The sequence below is a fragment of the Misgurnus anguillicaudatus genome, chromosome 19 (genome assembly GCF_027580225.2).
Source record: "Misgurnus anguillicaudatus chromosome 19, ASM2758022v2, whole genome shotgun sequence".
NCBI lineage: Eukaryota > Metazoa > Chordata > Actinopteri > Cypriniformes > Cobitidae > Misgurnus > Misgurnus anguillicaudatus.
Genome location: NC_073355.2, coordinates 24,222,368 through 24,249,240, shown reverse-complemented (window position 1 = coordinate 24,249,240; position 26,873 = coordinate 24,222,368). Strand labels below are relative to the sequence as shown.

The 26,873-nt window shown below is 40.9% G+C and overlaps 1 protein-coding gene across 1 annotated transcript in view; it reads right to left on the bottom strand.

The window, feature by feature from the left end:
* The window catches only part of ighd (immunoglobulin heavy constant delta), a 171,111-nt gene that overhangs the window by 106,342 nt on the left and 37,896 nt on the right, over window positions 1-26,873 (bottom strand).

Below are 26,873 nucleotides of genomic sequence, written 5' to 3'. Positions count from 1 at the left end.
AAATGGAAAGAAATTATAGAAGCACAAAATTAGAGGTATGGCGTGCAGCATGGAAAGAGAGTGTTAAACAATACAGACAGGCTATTAAAACCGCCAGATCTACCTATCTTAGCAAGCTTATAAATGAGAATCATAATAACCCTCGTTTCCTCTTCAGCACCGTTGCAAAACTGACTAGAAATAAAGAACAAACAGAAACCAATAGTAAACTTCAACACAATAGTAACGACTTCATGAACTTCTTTTCTAACAAAATTACGGCTATAAGGGAAAACATCGTAGCTACCCAGGCAGCCACCACTCAACCCGTTAGTTCACTTAACACTAGACTACCATACGAACATCTTGATTCATTTAAACCTACTACAATAGATGAGCTCTCTAGACTAGTTACATCATCCAAATCATCATCCTGTATATTAGACCCCGTTCCCACAAAACTGCTTAAAGAGGTATTCCCTGTAGTGTCAACCCCGGTTCTAAATATCTTTAACTCATCGCTAGAAATAGGATACGTTCCAACAGCTTTCAAACTAGCAGTTATTAAACCGCTGATTAAAAAACCGCAGCTTGATCAGGGAGTGCTTAATAACTTTAGACCAATCTCAAATCTCCCTTTTCTTTCGAAAATATTAGAAAAGGTAGTGGCAAGCCATTCTTGACAAATAATAGTACATATGAAAAGTTCTAATCAGGATTCAGGCCCCACCATAGCACAGAGACAGCGTTGCTTAGAGTTACAAATGACCTCCTATTAACATCCGATCGGGGTGAAATCTCAATTCTTATATTATTAGACCTTAGTGCAGCCTTTGACACAATAGATCATACAATCTTACTCAATAGACTAGAAAACTATGTTGGTATCAGTGGTCAGGCGCTAGCCTGGTTTAGGTCGTATCTAACCAATCGCTATCACTTTGTTTATGTAAACGAGGAAGAGTCATATCACTCCCTGGTTAAATGCGGTGTACCGCAGGGTTCGGTTTTAGGTCCTATCCTGTTCTCGTTATACATGTTACCTCTAGGAGACATTATCAGGAAACATAACATAAGTTTTCACTGCTATGCGGATGATACCCAGCTTTACATCTCCTCACATCCCAGCGAAACACACACGTTTTCTAAGCTAACAGACTGCCTTAGCGATGTTAGTGACTGGATGGCACATAACTTTCTTAAGCTGAACTCCAATAAGACAGAGATACTTATTATTGAACCGAATCGCTACAAACATAATATGTCAGATTACAAGTTGCACATGGATGGCTGCACTGTGGTGCCATCTTCCACGGTTAGGAACTTAGGTGTGATGTTCGACAGCAACTTATCCTTCGATAGTCATATCGCCAACGTCTGCCGCACAGCATTCTTCCATCTTAGAAATCTCTCGAAAATACGCCATATACTGTCTACATCTGACGCAGAGAAGCTTATCCACGCTTTTATGACCTCTAGAATAGACTATTGTAACTCGCTACTCGGGGGATGCCGTGCAAATCAAGTAAACAAGCTTCAGCTAGTTCAAAACGCTTCCGCAAGGGTACTTACTCGCCCTAAAAAGTATGACCACATAAGCCCAATTCTGGCATCTTTACACTGGCTACCAGTTAAATATCGCATACAATTTAATATATCACTAATCACCTACAAAGCTTTAAATGGCCTAGCACCCTCATATCTTAGAGAATTACTATCAGAATACAATCCATCACGCACACTACGGTCGCAAAATTCTGGTCTCTTGATTATCCCTAGACTATCAAAAGTGTCTAAAAGTGGAAGGTCATTTTCCTACTTAGCCCCTAAGCTCTGGAATGATTTACCAACCGATGTCCGAGAATCAGACACAGTCGATAATTTTAAATCTAGACTTAAAACTTTTCTCTTCAAAAAATCATTCGCATAAATTGTATATTAAAATTAATTAACTCGAAATAGTTATCTTTACTGTTAAAATCACTATCGGTCATAACAAATACCAACCTAATAAATAAATAAATACCTTATCTTATCCTATAGTCTGATTGCGATTTTGGAACTTTCGTGTTCTTGTGAATAGTATGCCATACAAACCTGTTTGCCACTGAACCTGCATTAACGACGACAGTGGGGCCTCCAGCCTTAGTCAAACGGGTTGGCACATATGGTTGGATTGTGATTTTGGCGCTTTCTTTCTATTGCGAATAGTATGCCATACAGACTCGTTTGCCACTGAACCTGCATTAACGACGACAGTGGGGCTTCCGGCCTTAGTCAAACGGGTTAGCACATATGGTCGGGTTGCGATTTTGGCGCTTTCTTGTGTCTTGTGAATAGTATGCCATACAGACCCGTTTGCCACTGAACCTGCATTAACGACGACAGTGGGGCCTCCAGCCTTAGTCAAACGGGTTGACACGTATGGTCAGGTTGCGATGTTGGCGTTTTCTCGTGATCTTGTAAATAGTATGCAATATAGACCCGTTTGCCACTGAACCTGCATTAACGACGACAGTGGGGTTACAGGCCTTAGTCAAACGGGTCGACAGGTTTCATTTTCTCTTAAAAATCGGAAGGTGACCCTTAGTTACCATATATACCGTCGCAGTGGGCCCCCAATTTGCAAAATCCTCAACTGTGGATAAAACAATTATGCCTCAATAGTTAGTCTGTCTGAAACTAAGCTGATTAAACCACATCACTGTGTGACACTTGCATTACATGTGAACGGCCCCTACGTTAATATGATTTTGTTTTTCTCTCCCTGTCTCGTCCCTGGGTCCCATTGACCCTGAGGACAATGGGACAAACAGACCCAGTTCCGGTAGATGTGAAAGTCGGCACACCTCTGATCTACTGGTCGTCCTTCAATGTGATGCCCAGCTGATGCCTGACCAACGACCACCAGCAGGACCCGCTTAATATCCGCTTAATCTCTGCTTAATCTCCGCTTAATCTCCGCTTAAGCTCCTTATCCGTTTATATGTGTGTATATAAATGTATATCTCCCAAGGGTTTTTCCCTCCTAGGACTTTTATTTTTATTTCCTCGGCTAAACAACCCAGTGTTTTTGTTTTTTTTTTCTCCTAGGGGTTTTTTTTACCCTGGGGAGGTAGCCTGCTTTGGCTTAACTTAGCTTCTTCTTCTAGACGTTACATTAGTAATATGCTCGCTCATAATGTCGCGTCATAGCCGCAGCAAATTTGACTGCTTATGCTATTGTGTATTATGTTATGCTATCTGTCGTTTTTCTGTGCTTTTACTGCTTTTATTAATGTAAAGCTGCTTTGAAACAATTGAGTATTGTGAAAAGCGCTATATAAATAAAATTGAATTGAATAAAATTGAATTGAATTGAATGATTCCGCTGTACGAAGACAGGGTGATGATTGTGCTGTACGATGACAGTTCGATGATTCTGCTGTACGATGACAGGGTGATGATTCCGCTGTACGAAGACAGGGTGATGATTCCGCTGTACGAAGACAGGGTGATGATTCCGCTGTACGAAGATAGGGTGATGAATCCGCTGTACGAAGACAGGGTGATGATTCTGCTGTACGAAGACAGGGTGATGATTCCGCTGTACGACGACAGTTTGATGATTCTACTGTACGAAGATAGGGTGATGAATCCGCTGTACGAAGACAGGGTGATGAATCCGCTGTACGAAGACATTGTGCAATGAACACAGCAATGAAGGCTGTAGTGTTCTGTAACACGGAGCGGATGGAGGTCAGCTTGCACCACTGGATAGCGATAGTACTGAAGAGGTGGAGATAATGTCCATAACAGAGAGAGCCTGCGGCAAAATAATCCTGTGGACAGAGAAACCACACAGAGCATTCCAGGCAGTACAGAGCGAAACAGCAGAGCACACAGATGACAAAATAAACTAAGAAAAATAAAAATGGATTAATGAACAAAAACTGGACAGGACAAGAACCAAATAGAAAAGCACATAAAAAGACGAACTCGCAGGGAACAGAGGGAGGAAGAGAACTAAATAGCAAACTGTGGGAGAGTACATTGACAACAAGTGTGGGACACAGGTGAAAGGAATTAAGCGGGAGGAGGAGCGTAGTGTTGTAGTTTTAAAGGTCTTGGTCGTGTCTTGGAATTGACCGCTTTTTTACTCTGTCTCGTCTCGGTCTCAGACAAAGAGGACTCAGAATTTTATTTTAAGACCGGTCAAGACCACAACTGATGGCACATCACAAATTTATTTTTTATTATTAATTTTATGCACTTTATTCAGGTTTGGCATATGATGTTGGCATTGTTTAAGCATTGTTTAAGTTTCTCCCAAATGACTATTTTTCTAATTTTATTACTAAAAATGCCTGCATTGTGTTAAGTGGAACGCAAGCCATGGAAAGACAGTTTAGAATAAATGGTTAAGTTGATTTCAGCTCTTTAATGTTTGTTAACTTTTTTTCTTATAGACAAAGATAAATTCCCACATATTTTATTTATTTATTTAGCTGACGCTTTTATCCAAAGCGACTTACAAGTGCTATATATGCCAGGGGTCGCACGCCTCTGGAGCAACTAGGGGTTAAGTGCCTTGCTCAGGGACACAATGGGGTGTCACAGTGGATTCGAACCCGGGTCTCTCACTACAAAGGCTGTGCCATCCACTGTGCCATCACCACTCATATCTGCAATGCCTTTGATTATTTTATCAACCTCTCTGATGGCATACGTACACACACAGACAAGAAGTGCCTAATCATATGCAAATTCCACATTTTATCATAAGTGTTTTAATGCAGTGACTTGCACTGGTCTTGGTCTTGACTTGGTCTCGGCCTGTCTTGGTCTTTACTTGGTCTCGACCCTTTAAAGTCTTGGTCTTATCTCGATCTCGGCCTGTCTTAGTTTGGTCATGACTTGGTCTTGGTTTAGTTGGTCTTGACTACAACACTAGAGGAGCGCCCGAGTGACAGACGCGCACGTGAAAGCTGTCAAAACACAAAACACACAGTCACATGACAAAACCCAAAACAAAGAGATTATGACAATTCTATCTGTGATATTATTTGCTCTTTGTATAAAAGTGACATTCAACCAAAATTAATTCTTTCAATTAAGATGTATTTCAAGGATGAAATTATTTTGTCCACATAGGTCTTAATCCAAAGGGAATATTCTGGAAAGGTTCCCGTTAGGAAATTAAAATAAAACCTACAGGAAACGTTCTGGGAAGATTATAAAATAAAACCTAAAAATAACCTGCAGGGAACATTCTGGAACGGTTCCCGTTAGGTTACCTAAAAATAAGCTGCAGGAAACGTTCTGGGAAGGTTTTCTTTAGGTTAATAAAAAAATAACCTAGAGGGAATGATCCTAGAATGTTCTTATTTGGTTTCCAAAATAATAACCAAATGGGAACGTTAGGGGAACGTTCTGTGTTTGCTGGGTAGTTGATTAGTTCATTACAGATAATACATTTATTATAATCATATTTACAGATTTATAGTACATTTATCTCATGCTTGAACAGTTGACTTTAACAGTAGAATTTTCAGCATTTTAGCTAAGCAGTAATAATATTCATCACCTGATAAATGGCTATTTACAGACCTGCATTACTACAGTAAACGTTTGATTTTGAGTTTGTTTGCACCCACCCAATTTTTTTTAGCACCAGCCGCCACTGGAACCAGCCCTAGACTTTTGACATTAGTCTAAAGTTAGTAAAAAATATAGTTATAGTTATAAAAAAGTAAATAGTTATGAGAAGAAGTTTTATTTATATAGCGCCTTTCCATGGCTCAAGGTCACGTCACATAGTATTATGCAATACATTAACACATCCACATGCACAATACAGAACACATAAGGCCACATACACTACACATTAGGACAAACATAACCACATTTTCCAAAATGAATATTGAAAAGATAAGTTTTTATTTGGGTCTTGGAATTAGGCAAAGTTGATATATTACGAAGTGAAAGGGGTAGCGAATTCCATAATTTAGGAGCATTAACACTAAATTACCTACCACCTACAGTGGACAGCCGAAAACGAGGAATAGACAAAAGACCAAGCTCAGATGATCTGAGAGACTGGGCAGGAGAATAGGGGTAGAGTAGGTCAGACAGGTATGAAGCCGTAAGACCATTTAATGTCTTGAATGTGAGAAGTAATATCTTAAAGTGAATGCGTTATGCCACAGGTAGCCAAAAAATATAACAATCGTTACAATAGAGGAGCTCAGATGCAAAAGGCGCTATATGTTACCTCTGAGCTCTTCAGTTCTACAATATTCCTGGATATTATTTGGATATCAATTGTAAATTCTCTTGAGTTCAGAATGGTTTGCAGCTGTTGTAAGTGTGAGGTGCACTGAAGCACAGCGGCTGTTTTGCCTCTTCCCAAGGGTCAAAAACATCTACAACAACAGAGAACAGAAATACTTTTTATAATTTTGTAATTCATGCCATCATCAACTTTAAATACCTGTATCTTATTGTAAAATGCTATTATACTGTAAATGTTTGTATGCTTTAGGTGAAATCATATATTTGTTTGTTTGTTATCTCTTAATGCCATTTGAGTGTCCAGGGCTAAGAACAGACAAGAACTGATTAATCCACACACAAGTCAATATATACACAAATGTATCCAAACAAAAGTCTCTAATAATCTCCAATAACCTTGCCTTCATGTCTTTGGACTGTGGGAGGAAATCAGAATAGACTCACACTGACACATGGGGAACATACAAACTTCACAAAGAAAGACATCCCGACCCAGCCAGCACTGGGTTTTTGTATTATGTTCTTCTATTATGCGTCCCAGCCCACTGTGATACATCTAAGCACAAATATTTGCTGATTACAGTTACTAATTTTAAGTTACACATGTTTTTTTAGCAGACTCTTTCTTAAAAATTTGATTGTGTTGCGTTTTATGGGCACACTTGCTCTCTGATAACAGCCAAATTTAAATGGGTTTCGGACCTGCTGCCTCATCCAAGACTAAAAGCTCAAGTCGTTTCTATGAACGCTCAAATGTACATTAAATATGTATTATCTTTTGCCCTGTCTAAATGAGATATATAGTTTTTTTGCCCTGTTATACTGTATATAACAGAAGTCAATAGAGGCAGAATGTAAATCTTCAAACCACTGCAATAAGTATAAGTTCAGTAGTTCATATTCATAGTTTCTAATAGTTTTCTAATAGTATTTGTCATGGCTATTGTACCTAAAATGTACTACAATTCAGACAAAGACATGTTTTCAATTAATGTTAGTATCAAACAAACAATACTTGGTTACCAGTTTTTGTATGGAACTTTATTACAGTGCCACCCATAACACTGTGATACACACATATACAATAACCAATGCCTGCTGCATCACATCTACTATATGGTGTTATTCTTGAAAAGTTCTGCCAAGAACCGTAGTCAACAATAAAGTCAAACCAAATTGTAGGTTAGTAGTTTTATTTATATTTATATATTTTATTGTTTTATTAATGTTTTAAATTATATATAATTTAATTTATTGTAATTTCTTGTGAGCCCCTATCAAACAGTAAAATGTTCATTGGTGGCATAAAACATATTTATCTTTTAGTCATTTGCTGTATATTTGTTTTTATTTGAGTTTCTATTTATTTTTTTTACTTTAACAAACTATACATTTATTAAAATAATAATTTTCTGTTATATCTAGACATGCTCTGTACTGTAAAAACGTGCATAATTTTTGTCAAATAAACACAATTTTTTTGTTACTTTAACTTAAAAAATTAAGTTAAACCATTTCAACTTGTTATTTAAAGTATTTCAAAACTTAAAAAAGTAGGTTAAATTTACCTTCAAAACCAAGTTGTTTTAACTTTATGCTTTTTTTCAGTGTGATAATACAAAACACAAATAAAAAAATAGAATGAGTATTAGCAGACAAATATAATCCACATCCAGTGTTGGAAAATGTAGTGAGCTAGGCTGCCAGTTCCTCCACATGAAGCTTCACTACACTGAAGCTACCCCCCTGGGAAATGTAGCAAGCTATGCTACATCAATAGTAGCTTGCTACATTAAATACATTTTAACCAGTTTTTATGTAATTATTTATATCCTTTCAACATAGCATTTTAGTAATTATAGGCAATTAAAGCATAATATAGGTACTTCACATTATGGGGCGGTTTCCTACTCTCAGAATAAAATGCTGGTTTGAGGTACCTTCATTTAAAAACACCTTTCATAAAGAAATATCATAATGTGGGGATATGATTCATTTAAATATTTAACATTATTTCTTAACAAATAGGCAGCATTTGAAATGTAATGTAAACAAACAGAAATGACTGATGTGAAAAGGAGATTCTGTTATTATTCTGTAAAAGAATTGCGTGAATGTTCCTTTCCTGATGCTTGATGTTATTGCTGTCGCATATCTGACAGACCAGCGAGCACCTCAGACATTGACAACTGATACTGTACTCGACGACAAATAGTGCAGTTAGTTTAATCTTAGTTCAAAAAGTAATCGGTACTTTTGCATTAGTTTAGTTTTAGCTCTGAAACTTTCGGAGGTGGACGTGAATCTGGAGCTGCCTCTGCTATTGTTCCAAATCGACTCCAGACAGAGCAACTCTGCAAAGAGACCCACCCTCCCTTTGACCCTACCCTGACTGTATTAAATAAACTAATCAAACTGATGATGGCAGTGGGCATGTGGTAGTGGCGAGGCGGTTTAGCAACAACTGGAATGTGAATGAGCAGGAGATGGAAGAAGGAAGTGACGAGTTATGAAGTGAAATGACATTTGAAGAGGGCAGCGGGAATGGTAGGAGTATGTGGAGTGTTGTACGGTCAAGGAAACGGAAGAAAGATGAAACGAACAGTGGCAACGTTTGTGAAGAATAAGGTAAGATATAGTTTGTTAGATAAAGGGAAAGAACATGAATCTAGTCAAAATATGGAATGGAAAAGACAGTGTAGTAGGTGGCTGTAATGCACCTTTAAGCTGCTTTGCCAACCGCCAATAAATTGAAAAAGATGATGATGGCAGTGACATTACCCAATCAGAGGTAGAATAGCACGAGTCTACACAGAATACGGGTTGGTAATGATTTTTATGAATAAAAACTGAAAAATTCGAAAATATCCACAAACGCCGTCCTGTGTCAATTCAAAAAGGGACGCACTTATTCTCAAATTCAGGACAACTTCAGAAATATTTGAAAAATTGTAGCTTGTGTGGAAGCTACCGCACTACTTGGTCAAAAAAGCTTTGCTACTAAAAAATAGTTAAACAAGTAGCTTCACTAATTGTAGCAACTAGGGGTGTGATGGTTATAATTGAACACCATCATTAGAACTCTATAACCACCAAAACCGTGTTTTTATTTTTTACAACATTTATTATCATAGAGAATATTTAAATACCGATTAAAAACAATTGTTAACAGTCTGTGTTATTTATGGTCTACGTCGTTTACAACTGTATTTGATTCTTTGTTAAACAGCATAAGTGAGATGTGCAGATAACTCATGAACATGGAGAATTTGCGAAGACTTAGTTACTGTCACTGTGTCCGACAACATACGTCGCTCTCATGCCCCACGTTTGCACTACAACCTTATCAATATGCTACAGAACAGACCCGGGTTGCATTCTGTATCACCCTGCTTACCGGGTGAGCGCTTGAGTGGGGCACTGTGGTCTGGGATTCCCGCGCAGCCTGCTGTCAGTTCTTCTAAGCATTTTGACGTGAGATGGAGAAGCTGTTTGACCGGTCGGCTCAAGGAGATGCGGCAGCCGCCCAATTGGTTTGTTTGGTTCAGGACAAGCAGTCAGTCACGGATAATTCCATCCAATTCAAGACTCTGGCCACAGCGTGTGTTGAAAAGGCTCTGTAAGTTCATTCGTATTGGTGTGATGTAATTGATTGACAGTCGTTACTTAGTCCCGCCCCCAGAGTTGACACAACTGTTTATGTTTCGCTTGAAAGCTGTAGAGGGCTCGCATGTATTCAAGCCACAGTAAAGTGTGCGTACCTTTAAAAGTAAGTTTCATTTCCACATATATGTTACCGTATTTACTCTTGATTATATTGATACTGTTGTATTATGTGTTGAAACGTTCTGATGTCAAGTGTATTTGGATTTCCGTGACGCTAATGCTAGCGGTATGATTGTGTGCATTATGTATACACGTGTGTTCCGATGCACGCTGCATAAGTTTAATAACGATCTATTTTCCATATGTTTACTTAAGTATTTACACTTTACAGATGTTATTGAGCTATACATTTATGTGGTTTGTGAGATTACACTCGATTGAGATATGGTTATAAGATGATAATCACGTGTACATTGATAGAAAATTGTTTACATTTATAGCCATGTATCCGCACGTGTTTATTCTTTGATTTAAACATTTATCATTATTGTTGTAAACTGATTATTTATATTTTGTTTATTATAGAAACCACACTTACATAAAAATAGTGATTGGACCTTTGGACTTTGTGCATTCTTACCGATGCCCCGTGATTATCCCAATTTAGTCAGAACCAGTCAATACAGTCCTTAAACCTCTTTAACAGCGTGCGGTTGGAATGTCTCAGCCCAGTGTGCTCAGTTTGTAGACTGTCTCAATGATGAAATCCAGGATGAGATCGCTACCCACGACCTTCCTTATACCCTTGATGATATCATCGAGCTCGCGCTCAAAGTCGAGGCTCGGATGCTCCTTCGCCATCACCGCTGCATGCTGCATCACCGGTTTCTCCAGAATGAGTCGGCCAGCCACACCACGCCCACTTCGTCGTCTTCGCCTACTGATGCAGCTCAGTTGCATGCGTCTCTCTCAGAAGGAGAGAGAGCGACGTCTGCTTAATTCTCTCTGTCTTTATTGTGGCACTTCGCCAAGGGGTGCCCTGTTAAAAGATCCAGCCCGCCGGTGAGACCGGGAGTCCTGGTGGGCATGGCTGCTGAAGAAATCTCCCCTGTGTCTAGCTCTCTTCTGCCTGTCATATTGTCCTTCGGTGGCAAGGATCATCCCACCTCGGCTCTTCTCGACTCTGGAGCCGAGGGCAATTTCCTAGATGAGGAGCTGGCTCGCTTGTTGGGCATTCCCGCTGTTCCTCTCAAGATTCCTCTCGTGGTATGGACCCTTAAAGGTTTTTTGTGTCTGGCAATCACCGTGAGGAGATTGTGCTGTACCTTCTAGGCTCTTCTCTTTCTCCCATCATTTTGGGTCATGCCTGGTTGGCACAGCACAATTCTCACGTAATAGTGTTATTTTATCTTGGTCTCCGTCATGTCACGTGTCTTTTCTTGTTGCTGCTTCTTCTGTTTCTGTTTCTTCTGTCTCTCAGGTTTCTGCAGCCGATCTGACCGGGGTCCCGGCGGAGTATCTTCATCAGGTGTTCAATAACGCCCGGGCCACATCCCTTCCTCCCAACCGGTCATACTGTATGAATGCGCCATTGATCTCCTCCCAGGCACTTCTCCGCCTAAAGGTAGACTTTTTTCTTTGTCTGGTCCCGAGAGAGAGGCTATGGAACGTTATATTAAAGACTCCCTTCGTGCCGGTCTCATCCGTCCCTCCACCTCTCCTGCGGGGGCAGGTTTCTTTTTTGTTAAAAAGAAGGACGGCTCCCTGCGTCCGTGCATCGATTACAGAGGTCTCAATGACATTACCATTAAGAATAGGTATTCCCTGCCTTTAATGTCAAAAGGTCTTTGAATTGCTGCAGGGAGCACACGTCTTCACCAAATTAGATCTGCGCAATGCTTACCATCTGGTGCGCATTAGGGAGGGAGATGAGTGGAAGACAGCTTTTAATACACCCTCCGGACACTTTGAATACTTTTACAGTTCGGGTTGACGAACGCTCCGTCTGTCTTCCAGATTCTGGTTAACGACGTGCTGAGAGACATGATCAATAAATTTGTGTTTGTGTACATTGATGATATTCTCATCTTTTCCCTGTTTATGCAGGTATACACTCAGCACGTTTGCAGAGTCCTTCGGCGTCTTCTTGAGAATCAGCTCTTTGTTAAGGCGGAGAAGTGCGAGTTTCATAAGCAGTCGGTTTTGTTCCTTGGTTTCGTTATTGCCGAGGGTGAGATCCTTACAGATCCTTCTAAGATTAAGCCGAGTGGCTAGTCCCCGACACTCGTCCCCAGTTTGTCTCTCGATTTTGGCAGGAGTTCTGTAAGCAGATCGGTGCCACTGCCAGCCTGTCTTCAGGTTATCACCCTCAGACCAATGGGCAATGTGAACAGGCTAAATGAGCAATGTGAACGGGCTAATCAGGATCTCGGTCATACGCTCCGCTGTCTGACGTCCCAATGTCCGAACTCTTGGTGCCAACAGCTACCATGGGTAGAATACGCACATAATTCCCTGCCTGTATCCTCCACTAACAAGTCCCCTTTTGAAGCCTTGATGTGTTTCAGCCTCCTTTGTTCCCCTCGCAGGAATCCGATGCGGCGGTTCCGTCTGCTCTGGCCTTCGTCCAACGCTGCAAACGCATCTTCATCAGAACTGCTTTAATTCAGACTTCCAGACGGACCCAAGTCGCGGCCGGAGAGCACCGGTGACCCGCCCCTCGCTATATTTGTGGGCAGAAAGTATGGCTCTCTTCCAAGGATCCTCCTCTCTGAGAGCCTTCACATAAACTGGCTCCTCGCTTCCTTGGTCCATACAGCATAGTTAAGGTCATTAGTCCAGTTGCGGTTAAGCTCAGATTGCCTTTAGCATTCGGTCGGATTTACCCAGTTTTTAATCTCTCCAAGATTAAACCTGTTTTCTTTTCCCGTATTAATCCTGTTTCCTCTGCTCCCACCCCTCATCTAGTGGAGGGTTCTCCTGCTTATTCAGTTAAGCGGTTATTAGATTCACGTCGGCGGGGCAGAGGTTTTCAGTACCTTGTTGACTGGGTGGGCTAAGGTCCGGAGGAGAGGTGTTGGGTACTGGCCCGGGACATCTTGGACCCTGAGTTGATCAACAATCTCTGCCGGCGACAAGGTGAGCCCCTCCTGGGACCGCCCGGTGGCGGTTCTGGGGGGTACTGTTATGACGTCAGTTTGATCGGCTGCTCCGTTTCTGTGTTTTCATTGTGTTTATGTTTTACAGCTCTGCTCATGCACGTCTGTCACCCGGGTGCTTCATCTTCGTGATTTCCTACACTTGCGCCTGCACCTGTTTCTCATTTCATTCCCCGTTTGGTTTGCTATATTAGTGCCCTTTGCCTTTTGTTCCCTGCGAGTTCGTCATTGTATGTGCCTTGCCAAATTACCGGTCTTGTCTAGTCTGTCAAGTACCCAGTTTTTGATAAAGCTCTAGCTTAAAAGTTTACTTTGTTATTTTCGTATTTTACCTGTGCTCTCTGCTGTTCACCATCTGCCAGGTCCTCCACTGTCCGGCCGACTGCCGCAGCTCCAGCTGCATTGCTGCCTGAAGCGCTGTCCAGCGTACCCACACGGGGTCTTTTGCCGCGGTCCAGCACGGCTGGTTAAATTTTCAGCGGCGTTTCTGTTATTGTTCACCCTGTCTTCACACAGCGGATCTGTTACCCTGTCACCGCGCAGTGGATTGTTCACCCTGTTCTTATACAGTAGATTTGTCACCCTGTCTTCAAGCAGCAGATTTTTCACCCTGTCATCGCACAGCGGATCTCTCTATCACTGACAATCAACATTTCATTAGTTAAAAAAAGTGGTTCCCTTCATCTCACAGATAGCATTTGTATAGAATTTGGCAAATAAAATACAATATGCAGAAAAAAATATAAAGGGGTGTGACCTAATGCACGCACATGCGCGCGTGCACAAACACACACACACACACACACACAGTAAGTGTACTTACCTTGTACATATATGGTAAATAAGTTGTACTTAACAACAAATGTGTGGTACTTACTTTTAGGTATCTACATGGTAATTAACTGGTAACATTACTATACTTATTAGTTGTACATACTTAATAGTTATTATGTAACTCTAGATAAGTACTGAGTAATAACAGATACATACTTATAGTGTAGGTATACTGTAACTAACGAGAAACATTACTGTACTTACAAATAAATGTACAATTTAAGTATTTATTATTTACAGGCAAGTTAGGGTTAATGACAGGTATTTGTAGTGTACATATATGATAACTAATATCAAGCACTTCTGTACTTACAAATTGTATATATACAATGGCCAACAACTTCACTATCCTCTGTGTACTTGTGCTCTTTGGTTACCTGTAGACCAAGATGGCGGCGCGAACACATCGTGAGGCTCAGCGTCTCTCCAGTTTTTGCAATTTTGCAGTATTATTCCTGCTCATCTCGGGTCTGTTCGTACTGAACAGCTTTGCTTTAACATCATACACCCGACAGGAGCTTTTGGATATCGGTGAGGACTTTACCAGCAGTTTTATCACCAATCTTCGACTCATCCCTGAGATCGCTAGAACAACCGAGGCTTCGCACTCTACCCGGCCGGGCAGAAGTGCTCGCAGGCGGCGTCGAGATCATAAACAAAGGCGGGGGAAGCGCGGAGGTCTAAGAGCCAAGCTAAAGCTAACACCGCACCGGCTCTCTTTACCCAGCTTTTTCCTCACTAATGTGCGGTCACTGGTGAACAAAATGGATGAGTTACCACTTCACATCACCCACTGACTTTTGGATTGCAATGTCATGGTATTCACAGAAACATGGCTACACAGCGACGTACCCAACAATGCTATTGAGCAAGAGGACGCTACACGCTCCGGGCAGATAGAACGGCAGATGACTCCGGCAAGACAAGAGGTGGTGGATTGTGCATTTATGTCAACAAAGCTTGGTGTACGAACACTGTCATTGTTGGGAGACACTGCTCAGCTAACCTAGAGTTTCTCATGGTTAAATGTAGACCTTTTTGTCTGCCACGGGAGTTCACTTCCACCATAATAACCGCAGTCTATATTGCACCAGATGCTAATGCCAAGCTTGCTTTGAACGAACTTCATGCAGCCATTAGTAAACAACAGACTGCTCACCCAGAGGCTGCTTTTATTGTCGCGGGTGATTTTAATCACTGCAAATTAAAAACAGTACTCCCCAAATTTCACCAGCATGTTTCCTGCCACACAAGAGGAGACAAAACTTTGGATCATGTTTATACAAACATCAATGGAGCTTACATCGCGAGCCCCCTCCCCCACCTCGGACAGTCTGATCACCTTTCTTTGTTTCTCACCCCTAAGTATTCACCCCTCATCAACCGTGTGAAGCCATCAGTGAGGACCATCAAAGTGTGGCCAACTGAAGCAGACTCTTTACTTCAAGACAGGTTTCAACACACTGACTGGAGTATGTTTGCTTCACAGGCTGCCTGTGGCTCCCACACGGACATTGATATCTACACCTCCTCTGTACTAGATCACATCAACTCCACCATTGACAGTGTAACAACAGAAAAACAGATAACAACGTACCCTAATCAGAACCCATGGATGAACAAGGAGGTGCGACTTCTGCTGAAATCCTGTAACACTGCCTTCAGGTCAGATGACGCTCAGGCCTACTGCAAGTCCAGGGCTTACCTGAAAAGGGGCATCAAAAAGGCCAAGTACTGCTACAAGCTGAAGATATAAGAACACTTTTCCAACTCTGACCCCCGACACATGTGGCAGGGCATCCAGATCATCAGTGACTACAAGTCAAGCAACTCCACACCAACAGTCACAGACGTCTCCTTCCTTAACGAGCTAAAATACTTTTATGCTCGCTTCAACAGCGACAGCAAGGAGACGGCCACCAAAATCTCACCCTCGGCAGACCACCAACCCCTTAAACTCACCCCCTCAGATGTCCACACTGCACTGAGCCGGATCAATGCACTCAAGGCTGCTGGCCCGGATGGCATTCCTGGACGTGTGCTTAGGGCATGTGCAGAGCAGCTTGCAGGGGTCTTCACAGACATTTTCAACCTGTCCCTCACCCAAGCAACTGTGCCAACATGTTTTAAGTCCACATCCATTGTGCCAGTACCGAAACACTCCTCCCCAACGTGTCTGAATGACTATCGCCCCGTAGCACTCACACCCATCATTATGAAGTGCTTCGAGCGACTGGTCCTAGCACAGCTCAAAGACTGCCTCCCACCCACACTGGACCCACACCAATTTGCTTACCGCAGAAATAGGAGCACAGAGGATGCAGTATGCACAGTGCTGCACTCTACACTCACACACCTGGACAATAACAACACGTATGTTAGGATGTTGTTTGTTGACTTCAGTACAGCATTTAACACCGTCATTCCCTCCAAGCTGACCACAAAACTTGGAGACCTGGATATTAACACCTCCCTCTGCAACTGGATTATGGACTTTCTGACCAACAGGCCTCAGCATGTTCGGTCAGGTCACACCCACTCCACCACCATCACACTTAATACTGGCGTACCACAGGGCTGTGTGCTGAGCCCATTCCTCTACTCCCTTTACACCCACGACTGCAAGCCTGTGCATGGATCCAACTCCATCATTAAGTTTGCAGATTACACCACGGTGATTGGCCTCATCAGTGACAATGATGAGACTGCCTACAGGGAAGAGGTACAGCACCTGGCCACATGGTGCGCTGACAATAACCTGCTCCTTAAGACCAATAAGACCAAGGAGCTCATTGTGGACTTCAGGAAGAAGAATGGAAGCACGCATGACACCATCCACATTAACGGCCTGGCTGTTGAACGTGTCTCCAGCTTCAAGTTCCTGGGAACCACCATCTCGGAGGAACTGTCCTGGGCCATAAACACCTCCAGCCTGGTCAAGAAGGCTCACCAACGCCTTTTCTTCCTCAGGACACTGAAAAAGAACCAGCTGTCTTCATCCATCCTGGTGAACTTCTACCGGTGTGCGATCGAGAGCATCCTGACCAGTTGCATCACAGTCTGGTATGGGAACTGCTCAGTGGCTGACCGCAAGGCACTGCAGAGGGTGGTGAAAACTGCCCAGCGCATCACAGGGACACCACTTCCTGCTCTTGAGGACATCCAGAGGAAACGCTGTCTACGTCGAGCTCGCAGCATTCTCAAGGACTCCTCTCACCCTGACCACAGACTGTTTAACCTCCTCCCCTCCGGGAGGCGTTTCAGGAGCCTCCGAACTCGGACCACAAGATTCAGGAACAGCTTTTTCCCCAAAGCTGTCTCCTTGCTGAACTCTGCCCTCTGACACCCCTCAACACCCCACACATAGACTCCTCCCCCTCTTCAACACTCTGATTTATTTATATTTTTAATATTATTTATTCACAACAAGCAAAAAACAGTAACTTGTTATTACTTGCACTACTGTCTGTTCATCCAGGAACTGTATAATCCATTTGCACATTGTAATATTTTCTATGCACTTTACTGTCCATTGCAATACTGTAAATTATGTTCATAGTTCTGCCTATAGTGTACATACACTTTTACATAGCCCATCTGTATAGTATGTTCATAGTACACCTATCTGTATATCGTGCTTATAGTATTTAATATAGTATTTAATATCTGTAAAGTATGTCCATAATACTTACCTGTATAGTTATTGTACATATTATAGACCTTTATTCTGTACTTACTGCTTATTGCACTTCTGGTTAGATGCTAACTGCATTTCGTTGCCTTGTACCTGTGCAGTGACAATAAAGTTGAATCTAATCTAATCTAATAAGTGTGTAGCCTACTAGTGAATGTACCCAGTAGTTAATGCGTATGACAGTCAATGATTGGGTTTGCCTCACAGTGACATGTATATGATGCTATATCTTAGGTGGTAGGTCCTATGTAATAACTGTGTAAAAAGCATCACTTTATTTTACAGTCCTGTTTCCATGCAGTATCCATGGATGTACTAGTGAATGTACCCAGTAGTTAATGCATACGGTTATTTAATGCTTGGTTTAAAGGACAAAGATACTGAGTCTGAGTACCAAAATGGCACATCAGGGATGTTTGTTTTAGTTATTATATAGGTATGGTATAAGTATAACTTACACTTGCCTGCAGGTACCACACACTTATGGTGTATGTACAATTTGTAAGTACACTAGTGTTTCTCATTAGTTACTGAATACATACACCATATGTGCCGGTCATTAACTCACACTGGCCTACAAGTACCACACACTTATCGTGTATATACAATTTGTAAGTACAGTAGTGTTTCTTGTTAGTTACAGTATACTGTACATACACCATATGTGCCTTTCATACACTGGCCTACAGGTACCACAAACTTATCATGTATATACAATTTTTAAGTACAGCAGTGTTTGATATCAGTTATCATATATGTACACTATAAATACCTGTCATTTACCCTAACTTTCCTGTAAGTACAGTGATGTTTCTCATTAGTTACAGCAGGCCCGGTACTAGGCTTGCTGGACTGGGGGGGCAGTCAGGATTATTGGGTGGGCAGCCATTTCTCGACTAAAATGATTCATACACTAAAATTATGGACGTTTCAATCCAATATTATTTAGCATTTGTTTTATGATAAAGGGCCATTAATATGTCCTTAGATGCGATTAGATTTAAAATGATTTATGTTGTAATGATTACACTTAATGTAGTTTTACACATTGGGCCCTATTTTAACGATCTGAAACGCAAGTCCGAAGCGCAAAGCGCAAGTGACTTTGTGGGCGGATCTTGGGCGCTGTTGCTATTTTCCCGGCGGGAGAAATAACTCTTGCGCCGGGCACAAATCAATAAGGGGTTGGTCTGAAGTAGGTTCATTATTCATAGGTGTGGTTTCGGCGTAACCTCAAATAAACCAATCAGAACGCTATCCAACATTCCTTTTAAACGCAAGGGCGCAAGTTCCATGGCGGGTTGCTATTATTATGACGGATTTGACAGGCACACGCCAGGAGCGGTTCACAGCCGAGGAGACCGACGTTCTTGTAAGAGCAGTCAAAGACAGAGAAGTTGTTTTGTATGGGGATAGGAGAAACCCGCCCAAATCAGCGTCGGTAACGGGCGTGAGAGGAAATAGCCGCAATTGTCTCATCAGCTGCGCCAACCCGCCAAGCACTACAATGATGTCAGGAGACGGGCGGATCCCAAGCTTGCCAGCATAAATCGGGCACGCCGGGCACACAGGAGGACATCACTGCGTCCACCCTCACCACTGAAAGGGTTAGGGGGCTTTGAAATCGGACACAAGAAACGCAAGCAAGGTTCAACCCCAAAGTACACTTACAAATCAAGTTCACAAACATGAAGGTTTCTTATGAAAACATTTTAATTATTATTTAGATCAAATAAACGTAATACAGCCACACAACAAACTTATGAAAATATTTTAATCGTTATGTGCATAATAATTTTTAACGCCGCCACACCAAATAAATAAAAACTATCACCAAAATGATCACCACAATGATTTCCCTTATCTCATGTATTAATGTTTTTTATTGTAACAATTTATGATTTAATGATTTCCCTTATCTTATATTTTTTATTGTAAAAATTTATGATTTGCAAAAATAACTGTTGCATCTGTGTAGATTAAATAAGCAATGAGCATTGTGCACGCTATACATTATGGTCAAGCATGCGCCCTTAAAATAGCATAATGAACCACGCGCAACACGCCACTGACTTTAGACTAGTTTTTTTTTGTTAGTAGCGCAATTGTTTTTTGAAACTGCAAAATAGCATAACTGTGCATTCACACCAACCGCGGAAGAGGCGGCAAGCGCGGATGATTTACATGTTAAGTCAATGCAAACACGCGATTAGGCATCCTGCGGCGCGGTACACGCGGTAGCCGCGGCGCGGAACGCGCGGGGCGTTCCGCACGAATTGAGCGTTGCCGCGGGAAACGCGCGAGTTCAAAAATATGAACTTTTGCGGAATTCCGCGCCGCGTTAACCAATCAGGAGCTTGCTGTAGTAGTGACGTGATTACAGGAAGCGAGCGGAGTGGTGTAGTCTCCGGGGAGTCGCAGAAGCCCCTCCCTTGACGCGGATTTCCGCGTGAATTTCTTGAATGACTAGAATTTCACCCGCGGCTTTCATGCGAGAATGAAGCGAGTGAACTCAAATATTCAAGCGGCCAACTACGCGCGAATAGCGCGTTTTTGCCGCCTCTTCCGCGGTTGGTGTGAACCCACAGTAAGAGATGGTTTGCGCCGGAGCACACCTCCTTTTTTGCGCTGAACCGCCCAGGGAGCGCAAGTTCATTCCCTAGTTTGCCGACGTGCGTCTGTGGAGGGAAAAACCCGCTGTGCGCCAGTCCAAAATACGAAATGATACATGCGTCACTGACAAAGTCAATTGCGCTGGGTGCAAGATAGGGCCCATTAAGTCACAGTTAATGAAATCAGGCAAGCAGGTGATATGAGTGCTGAATAGCTATTTTTTATTAATGTGTGTACACTGCATTTAATCTATTATTTCACTTTTAGATAAATTAAAGCCATTCTTATACCTACCCTACCCACCATATGCCTTTATTCTAAATAAACACTTGTTAGGAACTTTATTTCCACTTCTCAAACATTTTCTTCATTTAAAATAATGCATTTTCAATGTGATATGTGATAAGAAATATGTTCATTAATTCTTGACCCTATCATGCTGCTTCAGCAACCTCAAATATCACAACAAAGCACAACACTTTAAATAATCTATTTTAAAACATCACGAAAGCAATTTGACATGCATGACAAATTCGTCAAAGGTTATCCTGTAACAGCACCAGACAAAAGCACAAGCCCTAAAATACTAATAGTATTAGTAAAATTAGTGTGATGTGCGACGAGACCAAAGATAAGTCACCCTGCTTTGTTCATAACACAGCAAATTAGACAACTACTACTAACACAACACAACATTATAAAATACAACGTTTACCTTACGACGACCTTGCGGAGTGACAGCTCCTCCTGAACTTAAAAGTCTGTAGATTTTTGCGTGTGAAGTTTTTTTCAAACGCGAGCTGAATGAGCTGATGAATGACGATGACAAAACCGCTCAAATTGATTGAAAACTGCACACGATGCTTAGCTGTTACAATGCTGTATATTTACTGTATAACCATCTTATATCATTTATATCTACTATATAGTATGCCACAACCAAACTGCATATTCCAATTTGAATAAACAGAAGTACGTCTAAAACGAACACATTAAATGCTGCTGGAGACTTGCCATTGGCTGTTGTATTTGCATGAATAAATAATGAGGTGAGTCCAAGAAAGGATAAGGGGCTATTTTGGGAATGTTTTACTATAAAAAAAAGTTTCATTTTAATATGGCTTGTGTTATTACGTTTATGTAATACTAAATTGCATTGTTTCTGATATATATTTTAAAGATGCGTTTTTTTTTAGTTACCGTCATAGAGAACAGTTGTATGTGAGTTAAATACTGCTGAAAAGACCTATAAAGGTTGATTAAGCTACACTGTAAAAAATAAATTGTTGGCTTAATGAATTATTTTTTAGTAACTAGTTCCACAGAAATTTTACGTTCACTCAATTTCTGACTCCAAAGTGTTTCCTGGATTGATGTTTTTTGGTTGGCCCAAAATTGACTCAAATATAAAAAAGTATGTTTGCTCAATTAGCTTTATAGTTTATTCAACTAAAATATTTTAATCAGTTGAATCTTTAAAAACTTACAGCAAATACTCTGTCAATTAAAATTTAAGTATTCACTCAATGTTTTATGTGTTACTTCAATTAATATTTATTATTTGGGATTTTTTTAATAACATTTTTAAATTATTTATCAAATACTTTATGCTGGTGTTGTTAACAAAATAATTAACTTCAGTCACATAAAAATAAAAGCTTTTAATTCACTTATCATACAGACTGTACATACAGAATTAAGTCTTCTTTAAATAGAGGGCACAAAACAGTCCAAAAAGCACCCCAAAGTCAGTCAGAACATTTCCAGGGCCATTTAGGAGACTTTCTTCAGCCAGTCCAAGCGGAGACTGTCTTGCTATTTATCCCTCTGGTCTGCCTCTTACATCATCTCCGCTCTGGTTTGATAAACAGAAGAATATAAACACACAGAGGCGTCATGCCCATTCAAACTAAGGGGGCACGTGTCCCCTTGGTTTTTTTAAGCCAATGGATTTTGCATCCAACCTCAAAATCAAATAAGCGTCCATTAATCTGTTATTTGACTTTTAATCTATTTAATATGCACACTATTATACATTCTATGCTGCATCCTTGTCACTTTTCGGAGATTTTCACCGTTTTGATAGTGTTTTGATCATGTTACATTACTTTTATTCTGGCGGCAGCTTGTGCTGCACTCAGCACAGTCTCAGACGTCATCAGCGTCTGGGCGCGCTCACGAGCTCTCTCCTGTTGCTGGCTTGCTGCTGCATTTGGCTATCTGAGGAATTAAAACGTGTTAGAAACGCTCACAACATTTCCAAACCCCAGTACGGTAATGTGCAGTTAACCTCCTCTGTGTAGAAAATGTATGGTTTTAAATGTGACCGTCTCAACGTTATATTAGTAGAGATTCATCTTCTTGGCACAATGCCAAAGTTCGCCAAAGTTCACGCGGGCGCGGAATCTCACATGCTCACATATGAGGTAAAATTTAATGCAAAAATCCGTTCCTCTAATAATTTTATCTAAACATATTTTTAAAATCATTATTGAACATTAAAATCAATCACGTGGCTATAGCTTATGTCATTTCGTTGTTTATATACTTTATGGATTTAAAATTACATTCATTTTATATGATAATGCATTGTGCAAAATTCATTAATGACACAATTAAACAAGCCATTAAGACTTAAATAAATAAAACATGCCGTTTCAGATGTAAATATGATGCAAATGTGTCATTATTCCGATTGAATAGTTTTTGATATTAAAGTTAGTCATCACTTTTATTTTGGAGGTTTTTGCATGAAAGCAGGGGTTTTCAGATTGTTAGAAATGTAAGTGCCATGGAAAAGACTGAAAGCTCTCTAATATTTCGTTTGATGTCTGTGTATGCACAAATTTCTGTGAGCTGTTGACACTGTGCCCCCTTAAAAAAAATTGGTGCATGACGCCCCTGTAAACACACACACACACATACATAAATAACATGTTTAATATAATAAAGCTTGACGGTGAAAGACTTTATTCCCTAACGTTAACGTTAGGCCAAATTTCCCTCAGACATCACACATAATTAAACACTATTGGGCGGTTTTCTCGGACAGGGCTTTTCACTGACTAAAATAACTTACTGACATCTCTTAAGATATGAGTGCTATTGTTTTTGTCTCAAAATGCACGCCAGTATTGTATTTTATAAGGTTTGTTTGTAAAAATGTCCCAATTATGATAAAGACCGTTCTAAACTCTGTCCGGTAAACCAACCCTATATCCAGGCTTTTTATCTTAACTAAAATAGCTCCACTTTACTTTGGACACATAACATAACACACTTCTAATATACTGACTTGAAGCAGTGCATTTTGGTTAGTACTTTTGTACTTTTGTCCGACTTCAGCTGGCGCTGCAGGCACGTGACTGTGTCATATGGTTTTTAAGTACCGCGAGAGCGTTTCGAGAGTAGCCGGCTGGCTCAGCCGGTGCAGCTTCTCCAGAGCGGCTGCCCGGAGTTGTGATGACGTAACAGCTTTACTTGATTGGTCGCCTCATTGATGACAACGATCACGTGCGTTTTAAGTTTAATCCAACCTTTAGTTTCACTAATAAACATTATAAATTCATGTTTTAAAACAGGAAAAAACACTTTAATATCCTTAAATATGTTATATTGTGTCGTGTAATAAAATAAAAATGAAAATAACAAACTCTATTGGTATTTTAATAATATATGCTTGTTTCACGTTATTTTCGGGTATACAGTATAAGCAGTAATTAAAATATTCGATATAAAATGTTTCTGGTTGCAACTTTTTATTAAAAGGTTTGTTTTTATCAAATTCAGCATCTAAGTCACTTGATTTGCGATTACAAACAAGGAAACAGGGCGCACACGTCACTACGGCAAGCAGCAGGTGTCCGGCTTGACGGCTCCGTCTTCAGTTCCTCCCTCGACTGCAAGCGGCAAACCTCGCCGATCGGTCTGCGCAGCGCCGGGTGATCTCGAACACACCTATTGACGCCCCCCGCTGCACGCTAGAATCTCCGGAAAACAAGCCTATTTTAACCGCAAAATGTACGCTTTTAAATATACATAAACTGCTATCTCAAATATGGAGAGGCTTCTTTGTGATCTCAACTAACAGATTCTGCAATAAAACGAAAATCACAAATTTTGAAAAAAAAAACTTTGTTTCTCATTTTCTCGAAACTTGTGCTGCCGACTTGTGTCCCTGGTTTCCGTGACGGGTCACATATATGTACAAGGTAAGTACACGTACTGTAAAATAAAATGCAACCAAAAGGTCTGTGGTATTTTGTCAAAAACTACAAAATATCTACTATTTGAAATAATATTTATTTTTAATGTGCTCTCTAAGGTTTATATTCAAAATTCACAAAATCTAATACTAAAGTCATGATGTGAGCAGTTCCAGTAAAATGAGTGGCTTTCTATGGCCCTCTGCTGGTCAAAGCTATTTCTTTCCTAAACAGTAATTCCAAAAGTACTTATAATCTCTGAAAACACAGCTTTATTGTGAGAAGTAAACAAACAAACAAAAAATATATATTATTTGTATTATTGAAAATTTATATATTTATTTATTTATATTATGCTTTCAATTTGATAGACCCCAAGGGCCAGTAATGTAAACAGGGTTATAGCAATACTTATAATAAGGTAGCCTATCATTTTTTAACAAACAAATCACAATTCCTATTATATGAAGTTAGCAGCACAATAATTACTAACGCTGTAAAGAGTAAGTTAGGCTATTTAAATAAAAGAAGCATGAAAAATAAATGAACAACCAATTATAATAAATAAAGAACACGGTAGCATACTTTCAATATCAAGTTTATTTTCTGACCATCAGGCTATCCAACATTTTGGTGACATTTTTTCGTTTTCCGTTGGGTTGTGGGGTCTGCGGGGCATCTTGGGTTCTTAGTATATTAAATTATGATTAGGATTATTATTTACTTAATGATTATTAAAGAATCAGTTTTATAAAGGTTCTGTTACGTCCAGGGGTTGTCATGGTTCTGTGTGTGTGTGTGTTCTCACCTTTGTGGGCATGTCATACCCTCTTGTGTGCACCTGCTCTCTCCCTCTTCATCTGCTGATTAATTCCAGCTGCCGCTTATTTCCTCTGCCTATTTAATCTTCTGTGTGTGTGCGTGTCTCTTTGTGTGCTTGTGTTGTTTTATCCGGTTGATCATTGCCACGTTTTGCTGCTCTGTTTCATTTTCTAGTCTGTGTTTCCAGAGTTCAGTGCTTGCCTCCAGGATTCGCTGCTTAACGTGAGCTCCCGGTTTAAAGTTCCCGTTTCATCACAAGTGGATTAACCCTTTTGTCTCTCTCCAGTACATCCGGTGTTTATCTCCTTCATCTGCCGGCTTTCGTGTGACTGTGAATCATCATCTCCCTCTCCTAGCAGGTGCTCGGTGTTTCTCGCCTTCAGAATAGAACCGAGGACTCGTTGTGACTGTGGATTATATTGCTCTCCAAGCTGTGCTCGGTGTTTCTCGCCTTCAGAATAAAACCGAGGACTCGTTGTGACTGTGGATTATATTGCTCTCCAAACTGTGCTCTGTGTTTCTCGCCTTCAGAATAGAACCGAGGACTCTTTGGGACTGTGGACTATCACCTTCATTCCTGGCTGATCATCTGGAGAATTACAGGGTTGCCCTTTTGAGAACTTTGGACTATAGTCTTTTAATACCTGGCTGGCCTTCGGGAGATTATTTATTGAGTGCTGCTACCGCTGTCTGTCTATCTTTTTAATAAACTTTTTACTTGCATCAGATTCCGTGTCTGACCACCTGATTCCTAACAGGTTCTTTACTAAAGTAACCATTTGACAATTGATAATAGTGTGGATTTTATCTATTTATGTGTTAAATTGATGGAAAAGACTAGTTAAAATGGTTTACAATACAAATCCAATCATATTTTAGAAATTAGATTATAAAAACCTTTACTGAGTTTATATGCCTAAGCTTATAGTCTCTTTTATTGTCTGTTAGTCTGTCGTGTCATGTTTCTAGTGTTTCATGTTTCAGGGGGCAGGGACCAAGACAGTGGACGCTGCATTTGGCAGCCAAGGTGAGACAGGGGCCAAAACAGTGGGTTCTCCATCTGGCAGCAAAGGTGAGACAGGGACCAAGACAGGGGGTAATGGATCTGGCAGCAAGGTGAGACAGGGACCAAGACAGGGGGTGCTGCAGCTGACTGTGGAACAGAGACCAGTTCTGAGGGTGACTGAGGCTAAGAGGTTGCAGCTCCCTTCTTCCTCTTCCTCCTCTTCTTCTTTGACTGAGTCACAGGACTTGTGACTGGTAGGGGGAATTTAGTGGTTACCATTGCTGGGTTCAGGGGAACCACCACAGGCATGGCTGGCTCAGTCGAGGAGGCTTCAGATTTGGACTCCCACGACACCCTTCCCGATTGTTTACCATAAAGGCTGACGGCTGTGGCAGGGGGTGCAGAACTCTCCAGCATCACAATGGCCAGAACACAATCCTCTGGGATCATTGGCAGCGTGGCAGAGGCTGGAGCCTTGGTCAACCCAGTCTCACCCCATGGCGTCAATATTTGACGACACTTGACCATGCGTCAATATGTTGACGCGGAGGGTATACCTTTCGCGTAATTTTTTGACGAACTGGGGACTTCAATACTATTGGGTCCGTTGCATTCTCTTTCCTATTTTCTTACCATTTTCTACCATTTTCGCGTCGGTTTAGGGTTAGATTTACATAATGACA